Source organism: Biomphalaria glabrata, chromosome 2 (assembly GCF_947242115.1).
Source record: "Biomphalaria glabrata chromosome 2, xgBioGlab47.1, whole genome shotgun sequence".
Lineage (NCBI taxonomy): Eukaryota > Metazoa > Mollusca > Gastropoda > Planorbidae > Biomphalaria > Biomphalaria glabrata.
The window spans coordinates 64,654,594-64,675,147 of NC_074712.1; the positions used below are offsets into that span (position 1 = coordinate 64,654,594).

A 20,554-nucleotide genomic window follows, 5' to 3' on the forward strand; every position below is an offset into this window, starting at 1 on the left:
AACCTGCCTATGTATTAGCTGATATGTTTAAAATTCATCCCACAACTGCATCTAAGACAGGGGTGGGCAAATTACGCCCGGGGGCCGGATGTGGCCCAGCGGAATGTTTTATGCGGCCTGCTGACACCTACAGCAGACATGCCTATAGTCCCGCATTATGCGGAAACGGCCCGCAAAATCATCAAAAAAGCTCCGCCGTTCCGCATTCACGATTTTTTGTTCCGCCAAGTCTGAATTCCGACACTAAAAAAAAATTGCCATTTTATCATTATTTATTAATAGTGCGAATTGAAAATACTGAGTGCAAAATAAAATATATATAGGTCTGTGTTTATTGTTTACATTTCATCTACTTCCGGACCCGGTGTGTCCTAAATTTACGAAGAAATGGTTGAAGACTAGATCTAGATCTAGTTCTAGACATAGATCTCTAGATCTACTGATCTAGTAGTCTAGGTCTAGATATTAGAATTAGATCTATTCTTAGAATCTAGTAAGTGCTAATTAGCCAAATATTCCATTCAAATCCCTTTCTTTTCACGACAATGGCTCTACTACAGTACTCTACTAGTACTACTAGATTTAACTAGATCTAGATTCTAGGTCTAGAAGTCTAGATCTATCTGTATTCTATCATCTATCAAATCTATCATCCTCTAGACAATCTAGAATCTAGTCTTAGTCTAGACTCTAGGCTACTAGATAGGTCTAGGTCACTAGACTTCTAGATCTAGAATCTAGACTAGATTTAGTCAATTTAGATTAGAATGAATAGATTTCAAGATCTAGATCTAATCTAGTCTAGTACTCTAGATTGTTTTTTAGATGATTTGATAGATCAAATAGATCTGACTATTCTAATTCTAACACTAACTCCTTGAACTGGTTTCTAAGTAATCTAAGAAACTTTCAAAAGGATTTTTAAAAAAAAAACGTTATTATCTAGTCCTAAATTAATTAATTAACTTGACTTAGACTTAGACACACACACAGTAAGTCTAACTCTAAGGCCTAAATAAGGCTATTAGTATTAGATCTACTTTTCTTATTACATAGTCTAAATTAGTTTCTAGATCTAGAAGTAGGGCTAGCACTAGATAACTAGATCTAGAAGTAGACTCTAGATCTATCTAGAAATAGACTTAGAAGGTGATAGATCTCTAGATTCTAGATTTCTCTATGTATCATTATGTAAATTTAGTTCTTAATAAGTCTATTATAGACTATAGATTTAGACATAAATATTTAGATCTCTAATATAATTATTATAATCTGTGTTCTTAGACATAGAGGACTTATTAGATATAGATCTAGACTAGTACTAGTAGACTTAAATTATTTTAGATCTAGAACTATATACAAGATCTAGTGTGACTAGAGTAGAGCCCTAGAATTAGAAAAGGATAGATAATCAAGTAGATCTAGAATAATCTAGACTAGATTTCACTAGATCTAGTCAATAGATTTAGACCTAGTAGTAACAAGCAAGATGGCAAGATGGCTGCTCCCTGTTTACTGTAATCAGAGATGAGTTAAATTTTTCGTTTTGTTGTATTAAATCAAACCAAATTCATTAAAAAAGCTATTTAACTAATAAACTAATATCTTTAAATTATATATTTAACTTAATTCAGCATTTTTTCTACTAATTAATTCAAATTAACAATTCTTAGCTTAGGACTATTTTGTCTCACTAATCCTTATAATTTATTAGATCTAGATCTAGTCTATATTTATTATTATATCCTTAGATTTTAGATCTAGTCTGTCCAGTGTTAGACTTAGACTTTAATTAAGGCTTTAGATCTACTAATCATCTACTAATACTACTAATAATAACTAATAGTAATATCCTATGTAGTTAGTTATACACGTAAATATATTGATCTAGAATTAGATCTAGAATCTAGATCTAGTCTAGGTCCACATTTTGAATTTAATAAACCATTTGATTTGATTTAATTGTCATTGTAAACTAGCTTTCACTTTAGATTTAGACTTAACTTAGGCATTGTAAACCTTAAACTAGATTTAGACTAGACTCCTTTAAAAACTAAAATCAAGAACAGTCATCATGAAATTGCTCTGGCTATTTATCCTAATAATCACCAAATGCACACTAGCTGAACACAGAACTAGATCTACCTTTGTCAACACTAAACTTAAAAAGGAAACAACAGTCATAATCAATCATCACACTTTAGAACAATGCAACTTCAAAAATAACCTAACATACACATCTATAACATTAAAGAAGATTACCCATCACAAATGGAAGTTCTCAATCAGACACAGCAGAAATAAATACCTATCACTGTTAATATTAATGGCAGGAGATGTAGAGTCAAATCCAGGGCCTAGATCTAAAGATAGATGCAACATCTGCAAAAAAATATGCACCCTGAAACAGAAAGCCATTCAATGTGACACCTGCGATGAATGGTACCATGCATCATGTCTCCATATGAATACACCTGTGTATTATGCCTTAGGCAACAAAGACGCATCATGGCACTGTGTACCGTGTGGGTTACCTCAGTTTACATCAGGACTGTTTGATTCCTTTGATGCGGACACTTCTAACCCATACAACATCCTAAACACCATCCCGAACCAAACTCACCAACCACTAGCCAGATCCACTCCTGTTAAACCTAAATCTACTAAAATTAATACAACAGCCTCACTAAACAAACCTACTAAAGAAGTAATACCAAAATACCTTAAAACCTTAGTTATAAATTTTCAAAGCATTAGGAACAAAACAGCAGACTTAGAAATTTTATTAGAATGTGAGAAACCAGACATAATTGCAGGAACAGAAACTTGGCTGCATCCTGAAATTTATAATGCAGAAATTTTCAATAGTAATTATGAAATTTTTAGAAAAGATAGGGCTGATAATCATGGAGGAGTTCTTTTAGCAATAAAAAACACTCTTATAGCAGAAGAAATTACCTTACCTAACTCAAAAAATGTAGAATCAACATTTTGTAAAATTAATACCACCTCAACATCCCTAATAATAGGCAGCATTTACAGACCACCAAATTCTAGTTTAGAATACATGCAGGAACTATGTAATCAGATTACTACACTTAAAGAGACAAATAAAAATGCAGTTTTTTGGATTATGGGTGATTTCAACCTACCTGATATAAATTGGAAAACACTAACCATAGATAAACACCAAAACCTTAAGGACATAAATGAGCTTTTCATAGAAACTTTACACAACCTAAGTTTAGATCAAATCATTAAAAAGCCAACTAGATTAAACAACACATTAGATCTCTTCTTAACCAACAGACCTGGATTAGTAGTTGATTATGAAATTATCCCTGGTCTATCAGACCATGAGATCATAAAAATACACAGTCAGATAAAAGCAGTAGCCAATACAAAACCCAAAAGAAAAATCTTACTCTGGAATAAATGTAACCTAACACAACTACACCAAGCTGCACTAAACTTTCAACAAACATTCTTATTAGAAAAAGACATTAACCAACCAGTCGATGACCTCTGGAATTTCATTAAAAACCATCTTAAAAGCATAATAGAAAATCATATACCAACTAAATACACATCAAACAAAATAAATAAATGCTGGTTTAATAATAGACTAAAGAAGCTTTGTAAACAGAAGGAAAACCTCTATAGAAAATTTAAAGAAACTAATGCAGAAAGAGTTTACAAAAAGTATATAAAAATTAAACACTTAACCCAAAAAGTAAGCAGACAGCTGCAGAGTGAATACATAAACAATGTAATATCTAAAGATAACAACAAAAACCTATGGTCATACATTAAGTCTAAGAAAATGGAAACAACAGGCGTAGCGCCATTAAAAGATGAACATAACATAATACATAATGATAATGAAACTAAAGCAAACATTCTAAACAAATACTTTGCATCAGCATTCTCAGCCCCAGGAGACAAAGACATATTACTGAATTTGAACCAAGTAGAAAACATAGAAGATATAGTAGTACAAGAAAATGGAATTCAAAAACTATTAGCCAACACCAAACCAAATAAAGCTTCTGGACCTGATGGTATTCCAGCTAGATTACTCAAAGAACTAAGTAATGAGCTAGCCCCAGTGTTCAAAATACTCTTTCAGGCTTCACTTAACCAGGGCAGAGTACCAAAGGACTGGAAAGAAGCTAATGTCACCCCCCTATTTAAAAAAGGAGTAAAATCTGACCCAGGGAACTACAGACCAGTATCACTTACCAGCATCACATGTAAAATCCTAGAACACATAATATGTAGCAACATCATAAACCACTTAGACAAACATAATGTCCTCACACCATACCAACATGGCTTTAGGAAATATAGATCATGTGAAACACAACTAATAGGACTAATTGATGATTTTTCAAAAGGTTTAGATAATAGTGAACAAATAGATGCTATCTTACTAGATTTTTCTAAGGCTTTTGACAAAGTTCACCACCATAGTTTGCTTAAAAAATTAAAATATTTCGGCATTAATGGTCCACTGCATCAGTGGATTAAAGACTTTCTGATAGGGAGAGAACAAACTGTAATAATAAATGGCTCTAAATCAACACCGATAACAGTAAACTCAGGTGTACCTCAAGGTACAGTCTTGGGTCCACTACTATTTTTAATTTACATAAATGATTTACCAAATTGCATTAGTTCAGGAACAAAAGTCAGATTATTTGCAGACGATTGCATAATATATAGAACAATAAAAACAACACAAGACACAGATATTTTACAAAGAGAATTAGATGAATTACAGAAATGGGAATCAAATTGGAGCATGTCTTTCCACCCAGAAAAATGTCAGTTGTTAAGAGTAACAAAAAAACTAAAACAAATTAATTCCACTTATCTTATTCATGGCAAACCAGTATCACAGACTAAAAACGCAAAATACCTAGGTGTTATAATAAATGAAAAACTATCATGGAATCCACATATTGATGAAACTACAAAAAAATCAAACAAAGCATTAGGATTTATTAAAAGAAATTTCTATAAATCAAATAAGAACATAAAACTAAAATGTTACTTAACCTTGGTTAGGCCAATAATAGAATATGCATCCTCCGTTTGGGACCCCTCAACTCAAGAAAACATTAAGAAACTGGAACAGACACAAAATAGAGCAGTGCGATTCATAACAAACGAATATTCACATTTGACTAGAATAACACCTTTAGTAAAATCACTAAATTTAGAAAGCCTTCAGGACAGAAGGCTCAAAAGTAAAGTAGCAATCATACATAAAACACTGAACCATAATCTTCAAATACAAAAACAAAATTTAATAAAATACTCTGAAAGACACAAAGATAAAGGCACATTCCTCGTCCCATATGCTAGGACAAATTTGTACAAATACTCCTTCTTCCCTAGTGCTATTAGAGCATGGAATGGGTTGCCTGAGCTAGCCAGGAAAACCAGTGACTTGGCAGAATTTAAGTCATTGGTTAATATGCATGACTAAATGCATGACGCGTAGGACGTAATCATCTTCTTTTTTGAAGTAACGTCTGTATTATATAAGATAAGATAAGAAAATTGTTTGTTTTTTTAGTTTTTGTTCTTTAGGAGGGTTTTTGGACCAAAGTCTTGTTCGGGTCTCTTGATTTAGAATGCACCATTGAAGGACATGGTCAGCATTCTCTAGTGATGGGCAAGTTTCTCTAGTCCCGACATTTAACTTCCAGAACATATATTGTCTCATTTAGTGAACAAGCCTTTTCCTTTGTGGAAACTAAACAAGCATTACTACTGGTCGATTTTGACTGACTGTAATTTGACAGCAGTCACAAGGATAGAAACTAGTAAGCTAGTTCCACAGTTCCGAAACATCATGCACGGGTGTAAAAAGTAAAATACTGCACATTAAGTACAACTGTATATTTGTCAGGATATTTTAATGTTAAATGACAACAGCAATTTGAAAAAAAAATCGTAAAATTGGTTTAAATAATTGCTAACTCTTGTTGTAATTCCTTAACGTGAAGTGTGGGAAAAAAAAAGAAACGTGAATATAATACAGTGTAAATATGAATTAAAAGAAATTCTACACAGTTAGCTTAGAGTGTCTCTATAAGTTGTATATAAATATGCGGCCCGCCATTCCCAATTTTTTAAATAATGCGGCCCTCGATACAAAAAGGTTGCCCACCCCTGATCTAAGATATTCATGTACTGTTTTGGATGTTATGTATGTCAACATATCCGATTTGATTTTCTGGCCCAATAAGGAGAGTCTCAGGCCCAAAAAATTTATTTGTACTTATGACAGGAAGATGACAGTAATAAATGACTGTTTTGAAATTTTCATTGAGAGACCTAGCAGCGTTAAAGCACAGGCACAAACCTATTCTTCCTATTAGCACAACACAGTAAAATATCTGATTGGAACTCATTACTTTCAATAAATGAATTAAAAATATTTATACTAAGCTTTATAGTTTCTTTGGATTTAATAGCCTTTAAATTTTTATTTTTAGAAGTGATGTTGTTCACAAGAGAATCAAATTTAACTTTTTGTTTTTTAATGAGGTGATATCAATCTCAGAAACCTTAGTTGGCAAAACTTTTTTAAGCTCTGATGGATTTATCCAGTAAGATAACAAGCCTGTAACTGTCTTACTCTCTTTTAGCCTGGTGTTGGCTTCCAGCATAAATAAAGTGTCTGCCACATTTCTTCTTCTTCTTCATCGTTCTCATTGTTATGTTGGAGTGTTCATATGACTAGACCAGTACATGAGATGAACTGCGCAGTGGTTTCCAAATCAGGGAGCTCTCCATATAGTTTTCTTTCTATTGGGGTGATTTGGGGCCAATGTCTTATACGGGCCTCTTGGTAGAGAGAGCAGTTTTGGAGGACGTGGTTGGCATTTTCTGGTGATATTCCACATGGGCAGATTTCACTGGTTCCAATTTTGAGCTTCTGGAACATGTGTTGTCGCATTCCGTTGTGTCCGGTCCTGAGTCGAAAGATTAGACGTTGGTCTTGTCGGGATAACTTATAGTAAGCGTCATCTTTCTTGTGATTTGGATGGGAGCTCGTCCATTTCTCATTTATTTTATCTACAATTAATTTCTTCATTTCTTCTGGATAGAGTGCAGAGTTTACTTGTGAGTTTGTTCTCCCACTCTTGTCAGCCTTCTCATTTCCTGCTAGTTGTATGTGAGCTGGTATCCATTTAATAACAGTTTTTTTTTTTGCTGTTGTTGTTGAGCTTTGTAAGTGCTGTTCTGAGGTTTTTAATTTGAGGGGAATCAGAGTTTTGCAAGCTTTGGAGAGTTGTTTTCACGTCTGTTAGAAAGACAATCTGACTTTGTGGGGAACTTGGATGATTTGCTAGCATGGTAGCAGCTAGTGCTAGTGCTTCCCTTTCTGCTCTGTGACTGTCAGAGAACTCTCCAGTTGCAATGGATTTTTCTAGTTTTCCTTCATCTGGCCATTCGATAAGTATTCCGCTCCTCCATTTGTGGTGGCTTTATGGGATGAGCCATCCGTGTAAACTCTGATCCACTGATTGCTAGGGTAATTGGTATGTAGAAAACAGTTCACTATTTCCTTGAGCTCTGTTGGTCTGTAATCAGATTTTCTTTTTATGTTTTCAATTTGGTCCCTTATAGTAGGAAGAGGGCTTTCGTCCCAGGGTAGAGATTCATTATAGTGTATTGAGGATTCCAGAGTAATTTTTTCAAGTTGGTGTTTCTTTTTTAGGTTTAGAGATTCCTGTGTGAAATTGGTCCTTTTGAGACGTTTTTTTGTGCCAGTTTTGTGGATTTTGTTCTGAGTGGGTGCCTCTCCAAGGTTTCCAATTTAGTGAATTGGGAAAGGATTTTTATTTCTCTTCTTTCATCCAGAGAGATCAGGGCAGCAGTTTCCTCCATAGCTCTTATGGGTGTTGTTTTGATTGCTCCTGTCATTATCCTTTGACCAATATTTTGAACCTTGTCTATTTTTCTTAGGTTGGTTTGGGCTGCTGAGCCCCATGCTGTGGCACCATACAGGTCTTACATAACTGGTATAGGTCTTTTTCAGGATGTTGTGATTAGCTCCCCAATCTGTGCCAGCTAATTTTTTCAAGAGGGATAGTCTCTGGATGCCTTTACTCTGTGTTTTATCTATTTGGTTTTTCCAGGTTAGTCTCGGGTCATAGGTGACTCCAAGATAAGTAGGGCTGTCATTTTTTTTCTAAAGCTTCCAAATCTAATGTTAATTTTATTGTTTGTTGTTTTGTTGACAGTGAGAATATGGTATATGTGGTCTTTTTTGTGTTGATGGACATGCCCCAGTCTTTGGACCAATTATTGAGTTTATCAAGAGCATCTTGTAATCGAAATTTCGATGTTCCTACATATTCTTCTGTGCTAATTATGGCAAGGTCATCTGCATACATGCTGCTTTTAACTTTTCTAGGTAGGTTTTGATTTAGATCGTTTATGAATATTAGGAAAAGTGTTGGGGATAGGACTCCTCCTTGGGGGACGCCATTTTTTATACCCACTGTGTGGCTTCTTTGTCCTTGCATGCAAACTAAGGCTTTTCTATTATTTAGGTATTCCTTTATCCAGTTGTACATTCTTTGGGATATGTGATGCTGGACTAGCTTGAGCAAGAGACCTTGTTCTCAGACTTTGTCAAATGCTTTTTCTAAGTCAACCCACACAATTGTTGTTGGTTTCTTTTCTCGAAAGCCGTCTTCTATTTCTTGTGTGATGAAGGCAATTTGATCTTCTGTTGATCTGCCTTTTCTAAAGCCAGCCTGGGCTTCAGTGAGTAGGTTATTTGACTCAAGGATCCATGTCTGCCACATGAGTGCAGGACTCACCAAGTCCAACTATACAAGAACAGTGGGCTGATAGAATAATATCATCTTGACTTATTACTATCCAGGGCTGCAGTACATGCTAACCACTGAGAGTGAAGACCTATTAAAAAGAAAAAAAAATTATTTAAAATACCTGTACATATCAAGACATTGGTCTCATATACATGTAAATACCTTTGAATATCAATATTAACTATAATATAACAATATTTATTACTTACCTTTGCTAGTGGTTTAAAAGCCATAACATCTTGAACCCAACCATCTAGGAACTGGTTGTAAGCTGCTAAACTCTTGTAAGCCTGTAGACATTTTCAAAAGTAAAAATAGCAATAACATTTTAATAATAGATGTAGAACTCTTGTAATATAAAGAATTGGTTGGACTTCGAAGCATCCTAAAAATATAGAAATTCAAAACCCTAGTCTACACCAAAAATTCAATTGAGACTAGTGAAGTGCTTCAGCCGCAACAGCCAAAAGGTTTGGGCTAAGGTGTAATTAGCTTCAAATCTTAAAGAGCATTTGAAAGTTGTAAAAGAAACACAGATCTAGGACCATTAGATTTATCAACAAGTTACTAGTCTTGATGAGCCTAGTCCTAAAATAAACTTTAAAAAGTCTTCAGCCCTAGACTTAGATCTAAACTGGATAGTAAAGTTTTCTTTGGTTTAGATGCTAGATCTGATCTATATAATACTAGTATCTAATAATAAGTAACTATTATCTGTAACTATAGTCCAAATATATCTTGTGCAGAGATGTGTTTAATGAGCGCCTAAAGGCAGCACTGAAAACCTCCCAGATACCCCTCTCCTCCGGTCCACCAATGAGATTGGACCATAGCGCTCTGAGCATGCTATAACTATAAGCATGAAAGTAGTGCTACATAAAAGCTAAATTTATTTATCTTATCAAGTGACCTAGAAGTGAAGACTAGATCTAGCTATATCTATTAGATAAAAATTAAGTTTCATATGCTTAAAATATGCAGCAACAGAGAGATGTAGGTTTTAGATGTTATCTAGATTTTCTAGATCTATTCTATAGAGTCTAGATGAGATCTAGAATGATCTACTAAGCCTAAGCATTATGTAGGCTAGACTCTAGATCTAGTCACACTCTAATCTGAGACATCATCCAGATTTTGTATATAATATATCTATGATCTATGTAGCCATAGATCTACATCTAGAATACTAGACCTTGAAGGCTTGAGTAGAGAGTAGATCTCTATCACAATCTATGTAGGCCTACATTATATGTTAATACAATGTTGATCTAGCTCTAGACCAGTGTTTCTCAAACTTTTTTGTCTGCCGGCACAGTAAACAAACTACAAAAATTTCGCGGCACACCACGAAGAGCAACAGCTGTTTTATAATAAAAAGAAAAAAAGATTTTGCCTGTTTTTCAGTATTATGTTTAATGTGAATGTTGTGCCTGTTTTTGAGAGCAAATGCAATCTAATCGAGGCTCCAAAGTCGACAAACAAACTCGCATTTCATCGTCTATTGTAAGAAGTCTCTCTCTTTTCTTAGATTTGATTTCAGTCAGTGCTGAAAATCCAAACTCACAAAACCATAAAGATGTAAATGGAAGAATTATTTTGATTGCTTTTAAATTGATTACAGGATATAACTTGTTGATTGAAATCCAAAACACATCCAGGCTTTCTCTGACTTAAGAATTGCATCGTTTTTTAAATCATTGAGCTGCTCTTCTTCTTTAGTTGTAAAATTTGTAGCTTCATTGTTTCCAAATGGAGAGCTGATCCATTTATATTCATTACTTCAAACTGTTGAGAAGTAATGCTGCAATGCTGACTGCAGGTGTTTCAAAGTGTCCAGAATTTCGGGGGTGATTTCTTTATTTGAAGCACATTCATTGTAAGTACGAAAGCAGTCCTTTCGTGATTTTACTTTGCCACAAAGACAATCAATTTTAACCAAATGATTTTAGTTTTTGCGGATGCAATGATGATGGTTTCCGATGGTCCTTGAAGACTTCAATTCAATGAATTTAATTTGTCAAATAAATCAGTGAGAAATGTCACCTTAACCCACCAAATCTCGTCATGAATAGAAGTCTTTTTTTTTTTTTTTTTTTTTCAGCCTCCGAGAATGAAATCAGCTCAGCCTTGAGTTGGATGACATGCTTTAACACTTTTCCCCTGGTGTGATACAGGAGACATTAGTAGTCTGAATCCATTGCTTCACAAAGCTCTGAGGAAAGTCAGAATGCAAGCGGTCGAGATTTGAGGAAGTTTACAACTTCAATCACTTGATCCAGAACAGACATCAAATATTTGAAGGCAAGAGCTTCTCTGTGGATCATGCAGTGAACAACTAATACATTTGGATTTTCTTGACGCACAAGAGTGAAGAATCCCTTTCTATTTCCTCTGCATGGAAGGACAGCCATCGGTGCAAACGCTGACACAGTTTGTCTCCACTGTACTTTGAATAGCAAAATGTTTTCGTTCACCACTTAAAAATCTTCGCCTTTGGTCGTAGTTGGTAAGTCTTTTCAAAATAAGAATTTGTTGACACATTTTTCATCCTTTATGAACTGAATAAAAGCTAACAACTGGGCTTTGCACTAATGTCAGTGGATTCATCCACTTGAAGGGACCTGATGTTTTCGAAGTATTCCTTCGGTTGCGCTTTTACAACTGGATGTTTTGTTTCCAAGTGTCTCTTCAATTTGCTTGGAACAAGCGCCTCGTTCAACAGAGCTGAATTGCAGATCAGACAGAATGACAATGGAGAATCTTCAGGTCCTGAAGATATGAAACCATATCCGATGTAATCTTCTTTGTACCTTTGTTTCGTTCCATGCTTTTCATTGAACGCTTTCGCAGTTTCATTCTTACCAACGTATTTCTCCATGGATAACAATGACTAAGGCTTAGTAATAATTTGTTATTATTAGCATACACCTACAAAATTTACATGAAACACATCGCTTATTATAATCGTTACCAATTCAAGAACTGCTGAGCGTCTGCTAAGGCGGCCTACATTTGAGTCATTATAATAATATATGTATAGTGGACAACTCCATAACCTGAAGAGCTAACACCCCTTTCTGTCATAATGTAGCGATCCACTACTATTACTGGTCGTTGCAAGTTGGGATGTCGTCGCAAGGTAAAATAAAAATTTAATAGTATGCAAACCTGTGTAACGCTGCACGCGTGGCATTCTGAAAACTCCTCGGCACACCTGCAAATCTTCGGCGGCACACAGTTTGAGAAACACTGCCCTCAACAATAATAAATATTGACTATTCAATCTGATTCTACATTTATGTCAAACAATATTATGAATATAGTAGTCTAGATATGCTAACTTAAATAGTTAGAATATAGATCTAGAATCTAGTCTAGATTAGTTATTAGTAGATCTAGATCTAATCTAGGTCTAACAATAAAATTGATTCGGAATACCTTGAACTCATCCTTTGTGATTGTGTAAGCACTTTCAGTAGAACAAGATTATAAGTGAAGAGATCTGGATAAGCTTGCTGGACTGTCGTTCGGACTTATCGATGGTCAGGGGTTCAAACCCTGCCCGCTCCCATCCCCGCCGTCCTGCGGGAGGTTTGGACTAGGAAGTAATTATCTTCAACTCTGAAGGAACATCCGAAATAAGTAAAACATTTTACAAAACATGTTTTTTTTTTTTTTTTTTTTTTTTTTTTTTAATTTAAAAAAAAAAACACAAGGAGGGCAGCAAATCATTTTCTTTATTATGCTGGCTTGCTTTCAAAGTGTAAGAATTAGTATTTGTTTCTGACTATATCTTTCTTTGCTCGACTTATCCATGGTAAGTGCCTAAAAGCTTGTGTTGACTGTGCATAGAAACCAGATTTTTACCAACAATATGTCTGCCGTGCCCTGATCACATGACTATGTCTACCAACCTAAAGGTACCTGGTGTGATGGGGAAGGTAAAGGCGTCTGGTTGTTGTGCTGGCAATCTCATTAACCATGGGCCACAGAAACAGATGACCTTTACATCCTCAGCCCCCTAGATTGTAAGGTCTGAAAGGGGAACTTTACTTTACTTTAGTGGGAAAAAAAAAGTTTCTTCTTCCCTTTTTTATTCATTAAACACTGTTTTCTTTTCACTCAAAGAACTTGTAGGACTACTTTTAGCCTAATCAATTTGATGGAGGTGTGGTGGCTGAGTGGTAAAGCTCTTGACTTTCATACTGGGGGTCCCGGCTATGAATCCTAGTGAAAACTGGGCACCTCTGAGTCCACCCAGCTCTAATGCCCAATCCATGGTTCAACAAATTTAAAGATCTTACATGGCAGTATGAATAAAATGACAGTCTATAAAGTCAACTAAAAAAAAGGGAAATTGTACAAGATATAAAATGGAAATATTAATTTGGAGCAAGTCACAACATTTTGAAATAGAAATGTACCAGCTACAACACACTAGATGCAGGGGATACCAAATCACAAAATTTTGAAATAGAAATGTACCAGCTACAACACGCTAGATGCAGTAGATACCAAATCACAACATTTTGAAATAGAAATGTACCAGCTACAACACTCTAGATGAAGTGGATACCAAATCACATCAGTGTAACTGGCAACTCAGATGTAGACTTCTTGGACAACCAGGGAAGGCTAACACCAATCATCTAGCAGGCTGTGAGCTTCAATCAGCTAATTACATTTTGAAAAAGAAATTTACCAGCTACATCACTCTAGAACACAGGACTCTACAACATAGGATTCAGCAGTCAATTCTACAGAAAATAGACAAAGTAAAAAAGTAAAACAAAAACCTAACTCCAAACAATAAAAACAACAACCTTCAAAGCAATGGAAGAGATCATTTTTTCCCTGGTTTCTCTGGACAAAATAAGAGAAATAATAATCCTTACTCAGTTTACTAAAATGGAAACCTAAGAGAGCTTCCCACTCAAAACTTAAACCCACAAGTCTGGCACTCAAAATTAACTGAAAATACCTCATTTCATACGAGAATCTCAAACAAAGAAACACTGCTTATAAAATATAATTTATGAATTAGTTAAACAGTGCAATGACTCTCTTCCCTGGGACCTAAGCTCTCTTTCTGCCAAAAAAAAATCTTATCACAATCAGAAAGATCTCAAGGAAGAAATCTAATATACCAATAACCAGTGGGTCAATTATACAGATGGCTCATCTCAAGAATCCACCGGTAACGGAGGAGATGTCTTATGCAATGAATGGCTCAATTGAGAAAGATTAGAAAAGTTAATAGCCACTGGCGATCTCTCAGACAGCCACTGAGCAGAAAGGGGAGTATTAGAACCAGCAGCTACCACACTAATCAACCATCCACCTGTGAACAGCCAGATTTTCTTTCTAAGGAATACCAAAAACATTTCTTTCCTATCTTTCAAAAAATCTGATGCCTCCTCTATCAAACAAGTCAAGACAGCTCTTATAAATCTCAACAATAATAGCAAAAAAACTGTTCTCCAATGGATCCCAGGCACACTTTCGTATAGAGGAGATGAACAAGCTGACACTGCCAAAATGGGAGAATAAGTAAGCAGTCTTAAATTCCATGGAAGGTGCAGTGGCTAAGCGGTAAAACACTTGGCTACTGAACTGGGGTGCAGGGTTCGAATTCTGGTAAGACTGGGGTTTTTAATTTCACGATCTTTGGGCGCCTCTGAGTCCACCTAGCTCTAATGGGTACCTGACATTAATTGGGGAAAAGTAATGACAGTTGGTCATTCTGCTGGCCACATGACACCCTCGTTAACAGTAGGCCACAGAAACAGATGAGCTTTACATCATCTGCCCTATAGACCACAAGGTCTGAAAGGGGTACTTTACTTTTTCTTTTCTTAAATTCCACTATATCCGGAAGAGAAAAAGAAAAAGAGAGTAGTATAAACCAAAAATATAACAGTTGTTGCTCAAACATCAGGATCAAGGATGCATGTTACATTCTATCAGGACACAGTCAATGAATTATTTTTCACCTTTGAATAGGGCACAACATAATGAGTTAACACTTATTCTGGATGTTGAAACCAGTGAAACATGCCTTGTAGAGTTCCTCCAAAGAACATATTGCCTTGTTTTATCGTGAGACCCAAACAAAATACTGGCCCCCAGCAGTCCTTTAGAATAAAAATTGTATGGAAAGCTGCCTGATCTGAAAAGAATGGAGTTCGTCTTCGATATATATATATATACAGGATGTAATATTTAAGTTAAACTTTTGTCACACAGTCTCATATTTGTTTATATTGACTTTAGTATTCACATTTATTCAAATAAAATAGCGGGTATATATTCTACATTTATCCTTAAAATGTTGTGCACTGTTGGCCACTAGTTCAAATGTTTGCTGTGTTAAAGGCTATAACTAGGCCTACTCATGTGGCTCACATTGAGTTAAAATCAGACATTGTAATCCTTTTTGTGTGTGTCTACATCCTCTTATTGTTTATTTGTGTTTTCAGGTGGCGATTTTATTGTTTACCATGGAGTTGTCTACTTTTCAAATATTACTGACCAAGTTTTTTACAGTGACTGATCCATCAGCAGTTTCCGAAGCAGTAACTGATATCTCAAAAAAATATCGCTTTTCTGATGGTGTCTAGTCACCTCAGGTAATCTTTCTCTTTTTCTTTTAATATGTAAAGAAAATTATATGTATGTATTTTTGTATATAGAAATGGATACTGTTTGTCTAAGGTGGATGTGTTTGACCATGGTGGATAAAACAGAGCTTGATCTTTGCAGAAGCTGTAGAACACCTTTCCACCATGGGAACCATAAATTTAAATGAAAGTGTTCAGATTTTATCCATGATCACCTGTCCAAAGATTTGAAGTATCACACTCAATGATCTATTTAAACAAATAAAAAGAAGTCTACTGTTTAACCGCAAATCTTAATGACATTTGTAAAGACCTTCACATAATCCCTGTTGGTTTTTATTATCTTTTTAATATGTTTAATTTGTTGATTTTTACTTGAAAAATGTGTAGTTTTGGATACTGGATAGACAACACACATACCCACATTCTCATTATAAAATAATTAGTTTCTACTTTTGGACATTATGACAAATAATATAATCCATTAGCTTTGTGGCGGTATTAAAATGCCCTATAAAAAGGAACTTGATTCAAGAAACACAAGGAAGGGAAAAGAGAAATCTATTGTACATAAGTAAGAAGTAATGGGATGCAGTATGCACAGTGGATATTAATTAAAAAAAAGTAAAGTTTACCTTTCAGACCTTGCGATCTATGGAGCAAATGATGTCAAGGTTATGTTTCTATGGCTAGTGGTTAATGAGCAGGTCGTCATGTGTCCAGCACAATGACTAACCGCCTTAATTTTCACCACCTAAAATCAGTTACCCATTAGAGTTGGGTGACTGAGGGGCACCCTAAAAATTCAAAATCCCAATCTTCATTTAGGTTCAAACCCAGGACCCCATTGTTTTCCTATGAGGTACACAAATCATTTAGCCGACAAAAAAATCAAAATATTGATATAGAAGCGAAATGAAAAATGACTGAGCTTTTGGCCCATGACTTTGAAATGTTAATATCTATGTAAACTTGTTTATGTTGGCAGAGGATCAACAGGATTTGTTCATTGAAAGACACTTGAAGGTGTAGGCAGTTAAAGCAAAAGGACTTCTTGCAATGTTTGTTTCAAGGTAATGTTTTATAGACATAACATTTACCATCCTTTTTATTTATGAAAGCAGTAAAAGAGGTTTTTTTCTTTTCTGGGGGGAGGGGGGGGGATTTTTGTGTAATTCTGACCAACCACCTTTACTTTTTCCCCGACTAATGTCAGGTACCCATTAGAGCTGGGATTCATACCCTGGACCCCCGGTTCAGAAGCTAAGCGCCTTACCACTCAGCCACCGCACCTCCCTGTTTGTGGTAATCAGGCTATTTTATCTTGATAGGCTATAAATATAAGTGTAAAATATTTTTTAATGTGTATAAGATGCATGTCCAGATAAAGGTGCTACAACTGACCAAATTAAAAAAAAATTCATATTTAAAGATAAACTAAATCATGAATAGTGATGTGCCTTTAGAACTGTTTCATGGGAGAAAAACATCTAAAATCATTTTTTTTTCCACAGGACCAGACACAACAGAATGCGATAACATGTGTATCGGAAGCTCAAAATCAGAAACTGAAATCTGCCCATGTGGAGTGTCACCAGAGAATGTTGACCATCTTCTCCAAAACTGCTCTCTTTACCAAGAGGCTGTACATGACACTGGCCCCAAAACACCCCAATAGAAAGAAAACTATATGGAGAGTTCCCTGATTTGGAAACCACTGCGAAAATAATCTCATATACTGGTCTAGTCATCTGAATGCTCCAATAAAAAAATGAGAAGGAAGAAGAAAGAAGATTGATGTACCATTTTTGTTTGAGGATCGGGAGAAAAGTGATCTTAGAATTCAAACACCAAAAGTATGTGTCTTTATGAATTCAATGTAATTGATACTAGGCTTTTTGGGGTGAAAATAAAATGCTGGAAATTTTATTGGGAGTGCAGAAAAAAAAAATGTTTTTAGCCAAAATAAACACTGTATAGCCTGAGAACAAATCAGGGGGAAGAACCAAGGGTAATGCTAGTATACTATAGAAGTATCTTTTTTTATGCTTGCAACTTCATTGATGCATAACAGTGTCACAAACTGTTTGTTAATGTGATATGAAACATAATTTTTTTATTTTTTTTGTTACACATATAATCACTCTAAAAAGAATATTTCTAAAATAGATAACTGTCTCTAGTAACCTGCTAGTGGACCATGACCAACCTTTTTCTATCTTGCTTTGTATGATATAAACTTTCCTAGTTTTGACTTTAAATTGTTGCTCCGGTCGTGTCAGTTATGTTATAGGCTACTTTTAATTGCATATGTTAGACAAATATAGTGAAAACAAGAGTACATAACATTTTCTAAAGAAATTTGTAATATTTTGCATTTAGAGGAGAGCAACATGGCTATTGAAAAGCAGAGACCATACAAACCTCATTAGATGAAGAGTCTTATTTTGTTGGTAAAGTCCTTGGTTTTGAGCCAGCAGAGAAACATAGAAAGGTAATTTGTCAACATTTCAGATTTATCACTTATAGAAAAGCAGAAAAGCTTTGATGGGCAGCATCTCTGTTGACCCAATGATCCATCCAACTTATGGAACAAGTGATGGTGAAGATGTTCATTACAGTGCTAATGTCTGGGAACACTGAATGACTTACATTTTTAGTTCATGCTTTTCAAAATTTGGTGATGAAAGCTGAATTGAAGCCTTCATCTCTGGCCAATAGTCATGCTGTTTATTATTGCTGGTATTATTATTGCTTTTGATTAGCACGACTTCCATGCTCCTATAGCAAGCACAGTGCATTCTGGGTCAATATCTTTTGTTGAGATATGGGGGGGGGGGGGGGGGGGGGTGAGGATATCTGTGAGTCCTTCCTTTAGGTTCTTAGCAAGCACAACTTCCATGCTCCTATAGCAAGCACAGTGCATTCTGGGTCAATATCTTTTGTTGACATTTGAGGGGATATGGAGGATATCTGTGAGTCCTTCCTTTAGGTTCTTAGCATGCACTGCAGGCACGACATGGCCTAAATTGTGCCGTTGTGCCTCAAATCAACAAATCAAATCAAATCATTCTTAGCATGCACAACTTCCATGCTCCTATAGCAAGCACAGTGCATTCTGGGTCAATATCTTTTGTTGGCATTTGAGGGGATATGGAGGATATCTGTGAGTCCTTCCTTTAGGTTCTTAGCATGCACAACTTCCATGCTCCTATAGCAAGCACAGTGCATTCTGGATCAATATCTTTTGTTGACATATGAGGGGGGGGGTGAGGATATCTGTGAGTCCTTCCTTTAGGTTCTTAGCAAGCACAACTTCCATGCTCCTATAGCAAGCACGGTGCATTCTGGGTCAATATCTTTTGTAAACATAAGAGGGGGGGGGGGGGGAGGATATCTGTGAGTCCTTCTTTTAGGCTCTCAGCAAGCAAATCAAATCCATTAAAAATACCTAGTTTACAATGTGATTTCAATTTAAGCTCTCCTCACTTAGATAGTCAAGCAGTTTATAGCTTAGCATTTATACATTCAGTTTACAGCTTAGCATTTATTTATTTGGTTTAAAGCTTAGCCATTCTACATTTATTTTATAGCTTAGCATTTATACATTCAGTTTATAGCTTAGAGTTTGTTTATTTGGTTTAAAGCTTAGCTTTTATACATTTATTTTATAGCCAAGCATTTATACATTCAGTTTATAGCTTAGAATTTACTTATTCAGCTTATGACTTAGCATTTATACATTAAGTTTATCACTTAGAATTGTACTCAGTTTATAGCTTAGCCTTTATACATTCAGTTTATAGCTTAACATTTATACATTATCTGATCAACAAATATTTATTCTTTCAGCTCTATTTTGACAATATATAAAGAGTGACTTTAGCTCAACTCCTCACCAAGCTTTACAGTCTGTGACATTTTTTTGGTAAAACTTTTAATCAGATTTATGTGTGTATACTTAATTATGTTAACTACATGTATCAAGAATACTCAATTCATAAAAAAGAAGCTGCTTTAAAGGATTAAAGATAACTTTGACCCTTTTGAGAAAACAAATTGAAACACAAGATTTTGAATTAATTTTGTAATTCTTCTATATTTTTTTTTTCTGAAAGCCACATAACGACACAAGTATTTATTCAAGGTTTTGAATGTATGGTATACTGTTAGGTTTAGTATTGAGTCATTCAGTAAATTGTTTTTGTTTTGTGGTTTTTATAAATTAATAAATGGAAGTTTATATAATGTGTTATGCTTATATGTATGATTTTTTTTACTGATCTAAAGAAAGAAACTTGAGGATTTTAATTTTTATTCTTTTTGAAACATGTAAGGAATATTAGAACATTGGTTGGCAACATTATAAGTGTAAAAATGTATTTCACTTGGTAGCCAAGAATGCTTATAACTGAGATGACATCACTACCTGTGGTTAACAAGGGTGCCATGTTGTCAGCACAATAACCAACCGCCTTTACTTTTTCCTAACTCGTATAATAATAATAATAATAATAATCTTTATTATCCTTAAGGAAATTTGTCTTACAATTTGTGCATTACACCAAACAAAAAACATTATAACTATAAGAAACCAAAGTGTACATTCACACCAGACTCACTCATAATTTACATGTGACAAAGTTTATACCAGATTGTTCTTATTTAATGATTTGATTGCCAGGGGAACAAAAGAGTGTTTGTGTCTGTTTGTCTTTGCTATCGGTGTCTTGTATCTCTTTTGTGATGGTAAAATCACAAAATCCTGACACAAAGGGTGATTCTTTATTTCGAGGATCTTGTTAGCTTTTTTATAGATGTTTGTCTCAAACAACTGCCCAAATGGGGTTGGTTTTTGCCAATGATTTTGCCAGCAGCATTTAGGATTCTATGAAGTTACCCATTAGAGCTGGGTGGACTCGAAGGCACCATAAAGATCCCAAAATTAAAATACCCGTCTTCACCAGGATTTGAACCCAGGGTCCTCCTGTTTGGAAGTCAAGTGCTTTACCACTCAGCCACATGCCTCCGTTAAAGGCTAGATTTTGTGACAATTATTTTTAGGAGAGAGAA

At 35.1% G+C, this 20,554-nt stretch overlaps 1 long non-coding RNA gene across 2 annotated transcripts; it reads left to right on the plus strand.

Moving 5' to 3' along the window:
* Positions 1-204: 204 nt before the first annotated feature.
* On the plus strand, positions 205-19,731 carry LOC129924799 (uncharacterized). 2 transcript variants are annotated; one of them, XR_008776731.1, is made up of 7 exons: positions 209-493; positions 10,963-11,367; positions 15,341-15,490; positions 16,470-16,554; positions 16,996-17,337; positions 17,864-17,975; positions 19,334-19,731. It is a non-coding gene; the product is annotated as an uncharacterized LOC129924799 (long non-coding RNA). The 2 variants fall into 2 exon arrangements; XR_008776732.1 differs by lacking the exon at positions 10,963-11,367 and having other exon boundaries at positions 205-493.
* Positions 19,732-20,554: the final 823 nt, after the last annotated feature.